Source organism: Tenrec ecaudatus, chromosome 6, assembly GCF_050624435.1.
Source record: "Tenrec ecaudatus isolate mTenEca1 chromosome 6, mTenEca1.hap1, whole genome shotgun sequence".
Taxonomy (NCBI): Eukaryota; Metazoa; Chordata; class Mammalia; order Afrosoricida; family Tenrecidae; genus Tenrec; species Tenrec ecaudatus.
Genome location: NC_134535.1, coordinates 121,342,856 through 121,348,855, shown reverse-complemented (window position 1 = coordinate 121,348,855; position 6,000 = coordinate 121,342,856).

Genomic DNA, 6,000 nt, shown 5'->3' with positions numbered 1-6,000 from the left:
ATTTTATGATCCACACAGCCAAATGTCTTTGCTGAGTCAATGAAACATATCTCTCGGGTATTCTCTGCTCTGAGCCAACGTCTGTTTGTCAGCAGGAACGATACCCCTTGTTCTAAGTCCTCTTCTGAATCCTGCCGGAACCTCTGACAGCTTCCTTTTAATGAACTGCTGCAACTGTGGTTGGACGTTCTTCAGTAAAACTACTTGCATGTGATATCAATGATTTTGTTGTATAATTTGAGCATTCTATTGGGTCACCTTTCTGTGGAATGAGTACAAAAATGGACCTCTTCCAGTAAATTGGCCAAGTAGCTGTCTTCCAAATTTCCTGTCATAGATAAGGAGGTGCTTCCAGTGTTTCATCTGCTTCTTGAAACACTTTTAATTAGAATTCCATCAATTCCTGAAGCCTTGCTTTTGGTTAATGTTTTCAGCGCAGCTTGGACTTGTTACAAATCCAGGAAAAATTATGGCTCTTTACAACAAGGAGCCTTAGTGTTACAGTGGTTAAAACACTCAGCTATGCCCCAAAATCAGTTCAGACCTACCAGCTGCTCCACTGCAGACAGATGTGGCAGTCTATTTTGTTAAATATGTCTGGCCTTAGAAATGTATGGACAGTTCTATACTGTCGTACAGGGTCACTGTGAGTCAGAATTGGCTCAATGGCAGTGGGATGGTTTGAATTTTTAGACTACACAATATAGTAAATGGAACATATATAATGGAAAATAGAAGTAAAGATAGGTGAAACAAGTATCAATGCCTAAAAGTATATGACACATTTGAAAACATTTAAGTATATTAGAAATGCCCCATACAATTGTTTTAAAATGTGTAAGAAAAGCAAGGAGGATATTAGAAAGGAGAGAACTGTCTGGGAGCACAGTAAAATTCCCCATAGAATGTTATGTGTAATAAGAAATAAGATAGAACACGGACAGATATATCTCTCCCATGTTCTTCGCAGAACGGCTCACAATAGCAAGAAGCTGGGAACAGCCCAAATGCCCATCAGTCATAGAATGGATAAAGAAAGTTGGGTACATACTCACAATGAAATACTATGCGTCCCGTCCCCTCCACCCACCCCAAGTGGCGATGAAACCAGGAGATACCTCATGACATAGAGGTACCTGGAAGCCATTATGCTGACTGAAGTTAGTCCATCACAAAAGGACAAATATTCTATCAGCCCACTACTGTAAGGAATAACACCAAGCTGAAGGTAAATTCTGGTCCCAGGCCATGTAATCTTCTAATCCAGTCTCATAAGCAACGAAGCAAACTTTGCTTAGCATCTGTGAACCATATAATACCTCTCCATTTGTACACTTAAAAAACAGTTCAACAGAGATCTTACCTAATTTGGAGGCAGTTTCAAAATGGGGGGAGAGGAAGAATATCATTCAGATGCTGCCACATAAACTTGCGCTAAATAATCCCAAATCACTGCCAAGTCAATGCTGACTCATAGTGAGCGCCTGTGGGTTTCTGAGACTAACTTTTACAGGAGTAGAATGCCTAGTCTTTCTCTTGGAGCTGCTGGTGGTTTTGAACTGCCAATGATATGGCTCATAGCCCAACTCGTAACCACTATACCACCAGGGTTCCAGAAAATTGTGCTGAGGTCACCCCAAATCAACAGACCATCCTACCAGAGTGGTAAGTGAACATTCCTGGGAATTCAGGTCAAGATAGGTAGGGCGTTCTTGCACTGAGCGAGAGCATCAGCAGAGGCCCATTGTCCATCCACTACTTCATTGTATTATCATATTGAAGTGTGTACACAAGCCAGTATCTCTATTTTTTATGAATTAACATATTTACATTGGCTTCCTAGATCTTTCCTGTTTCCGTTTACCTTCCTCCTGCTCCACCACCATGCTCGCTTCTCTGCCTTTTAGTAATTCCTCTCAGCTAGATTTCTGTTGCTCCAGCACGCCCAGGATCTTATGTCCTCCTTGTTGCTGATTTTAATTCTCTACTTGTTCCCCCGTTAAGGCGTTATTTGCTCCCCACTCCCTTCCCCTGCCTCCTTTTCCCCACAAGTCCCTCTGGAATCACAGGTCCCTTTGTGTTCTCCATGAGCTCGCTTTCCATGTCTATCTTATATAAGCACGTAAGAAGTCTTGTTATCCTTGCCTCTAAGGAGCACTCTGGCTATACTTCTTCCAAGACAGACTGGTTTGTTCTTTAGGAAATCCATGGTACTTTCAATATTCTTCTCCAGCAGAATTCAAATATATCAACTCTCCTCAAGTCTTCTTTGTTTAGCGTCTTTCACATACATCTGAGGCAATGGAGAATACCATGGTTTAGGCCAGGCGCACCTTAGTCTTGTACGTAACATTCTTGCTTTTCAATACTCTAGAGGTCCTGTGCAAAGGATTTACCCAATGCAACTCGTCTATGTTCTATTCAGCTTTTTAATTTCATTTCTTCCATTTGCTTTAGCTACTCTGTGACCAAAAGCAACTTTCAGTCTCTTCTGACATCCACGTTGACCTGTCTTTCAGTCGTTTTAATGGCCTGTCATTTTAATGACCTATTTGCTATCTTCATGTGTGATGTTCATGATGTCTTCTCACAGTTCATCACTTCTTCTGTTCAATGTGTCAACTCTGTTCTTGAGATGTTCTCAAAATCCACCTGGGACAGGCTCAAGGTCATTATTTTGGCTCTCAAGGCCTTGATTTAATTTTCTTTTAGCTTTATCCCGAACACAGATATGAGCCATTGATGGTCTGTTCCAGGCACCCCTGACCTGGTTTTAACTGCTGATACTGAGTTTCTCCATCATGGAGTCACTTGATGTCTGTGTATTGCATATGAAGAAGTTCATGTGCACAGCTGCCTTTTATGTTGTTAAGAAAAGGTATTTGCTATGAACCGGCTGGTTTTGCAAAATTCTACGGTGAGATCTCCAGCTTTGTTTACCAAGTCCATATTTTCCAACTGTTCCTTACTCTTTGCTTCCAACTTTTGCATTTCCATTGCCAATAATGATCAATGCATCTTGACTGCATGTTTGATCAATTTCCAATAGAAGTTGTTAGAATTCAGTTTCTTCATCCCTAGCTTTTGTGATCGGTGCATACATTTGGAAAACAGTTATAACACAGACAGCATTGTGCTTCCTAATTTTGACAATGAATGTTACACCATTCTTGTTTTATTCCTTGCACAGTTAAATCATGATTTTGATTCGAAATGGCCAAACCCAGTCCATTTGAGCTCACCAATGGTAGGATATTGCTCTTTCCGTGTCCCATTTAATTCTTGATTTCCAATTTTCCTATATTCAAAGTTCACACATTCTAACCCAATCATTAGCAGATCTTTTGCAACTTTGACGATCATGAAGATTCCACTCCCACGGGCTTTACGCCACTCACATCTCCCTGGTTGATGTCTCTCTAAGAAATCAGCTCCCCCTCAGTAAGTTCTTGAGTGCCCTCCGACCCAAGTGGCCTGTCCTCCAGCACAATATCTGACGTTCTCGCCAGCCATTAGGCCTTCAGACAATGTTTCGAAGCTATGCTTACGGTTTCCAGCAGCTCCATCCCCTGAAGTGGGGAGCTGAGTTCTTCGTTGTCTTAGTCTGGAAGCTCCACTGAAACCTGTTCACATTGGGTGACCCTGCTGGCATTTTAAATACCAGTGACAGAGCTTCTGGTATCATACAAGCCACCAGTCACGACAGACTGACAGCGGTGGAGAGTTAGTTAGTAGGCAGTCCATACTTATATCATCTCCTTTACTCAATGTTTTGAATTTGATACCATTGACTATTGACATAATCAACAAAATTACCTTATGCCCAGGGGGATGATTGCTAACGTACTCTACCATAACCCTCCTGAGATAACTGAAGACAGTGAAGAAACTAGAGGTTACCCCAGCTATCAGAAATGAAAGCATCTGGGGTTTTAAAGGCTTGTCTTCAAACAAGCAGCCATCTAAGAGTACTGGCAATGAAGCCCATGTAGATGAAGCACACCTGCGTGAGACTCAAGGATAGTAAATAATAAAATCCAAATCAAAACCCCAAATCCCTCTTTCAGGGGTCCGCATAGTTTAAGCCTCCAGTTCATCCCCTCAGACTATAGTCAAAGGATGTGAATGGCCTTGTTACGAGACAGAATAAACATATTAAAGTCAATGTAGTTAGGTTAAAATGTAATTACCTTACCTCTTGATCTCCCTCTTTACTCATTTTATAGTGGTTGTTTTTTTAAAAAGGGGGAATACACATGACGTAAGCCTCAGGTAAAGACCCTCTGACCACAGATCAGGGATGTGAACAGGCTTGCTATCATCAGTGTTGGAAAGTGGATTATTACAGTTGTAGGTTCAAATTTAACATGCTATTATTTATCTTTTTTTAAAAAGTATTTTATTGGGAGCTCATACAACTCATCAAAATCCATCCATCCATCGTGTCAAGCACATTTGTACATGTCACCATCATCCTTTTCAAATCATTTTCTTTCTCCTGGAGCCCTTGGTATCAGTTCATTTCCCCGCCCCACCCCCATGAACTCTTATAATTTATATTTTTTCACGTCTTGCACTATCTGATGTCTTCCTTTACCGTCTTGTCTGTTATCCATTTCTCTTGTAGGGGGTTAGAGGTAGGTCATGATCGGTTCTCCCTTTCTCCCCCAACCTTCCCCTTCCCCTCCTGGCATGGCTACTCTCAATATTGGTCCTGAGTTTATCTGTCCTGTATTCCCAGCTCTTATCTGTACCCATGTACATGCTCTGGTCTAGCCAGATTTGTAGGGTATAATTAGGGTCATGATAGTGGTAGGGAGGAAGCATTAGAGAACCAGAGGAAAGCTGTACGTTTCATTGGTGCTATACTGCATGCTGACTGGCTCATCTTCTCCCCACAAACCTTCTGTAAAGGGATGTCCAATTGCTTACAGATTGGGTCTTTGATGCCTGATACCTGATCCCTTTGACACCTCGTGATCACACAGGCTGTGTGCTTCTTTCATGTGGTTTTTGTTGCTTCTGAGCTGGATGGTTGCTTGTTTTATCTTGAAGCCTTTAAAACCCCAAATGCTCTTATCTTTTGATAGCCAGGGCACCATCAGCTTTCTTATTTGCTTATGCACCTGCTTCGTCTTCAGCAACATTTGGTCTCTCTTTTGATCCATTTTAAATTTGTTCTATTTTTTGATATTTTCTGCTTTACATTTTTTGTTTTTCTGTACATGAAACCCAAGACAGATGAATCTACAGACAGTAACTGGACTAATGTATTCTTGGGGGTGGCAGGAAGGTTGGGAGGATTTGGGGAGCTAATAACAATGAATACAGGAAGAAAATGTTCTAAAATAGATTGTGGTAGTAATTGCAAATTTTACTATGATTAAACTATTGAATTTTATGATATGCAAACTATATGCCAATAAAACTGTTAGACCATACCATAATCTTTTAAGCTAAATATCATCATTAACGTCTTCCTTAAATTGCATTCATCTAAAATCTGTTAGATGTGGATTAGCATCCCCATAAACTTGTTGCAAAACTTCCATAATTTGGGAATGTGACCACTAGTTTTGTTAAAAGTTTTATATTGTTTCTGATCTTAAAATTATTTTTTTTCACGGCACAAAACCAGCATCATGTTTCTCAAGCCCACTGAAAGCAAATATATTAATTACTGCAGTCATCCACCGGTCAGACACGGTAAACAGTAAGTTTATGAACATTTCCTATATTCCTATCTCCAAAGACACATGTCAGATTGATATGTAAATGAAACCACATTTTCTTTAAAAACAAACTTATTTCAAAACAACCTAATTACACACTATTAGCATACATGAGATGATGTGATATAAATATAAAATCGATAATATTTAACATAATACAACATTTGAGATATTGGGTTCATGTATCATAAGGGTCTCTTGGGGCTGTCAGTATGCCAATCTGCTGCATTGTCTCGTCTTTACATTTGATGTTTTCTACGAACTATTT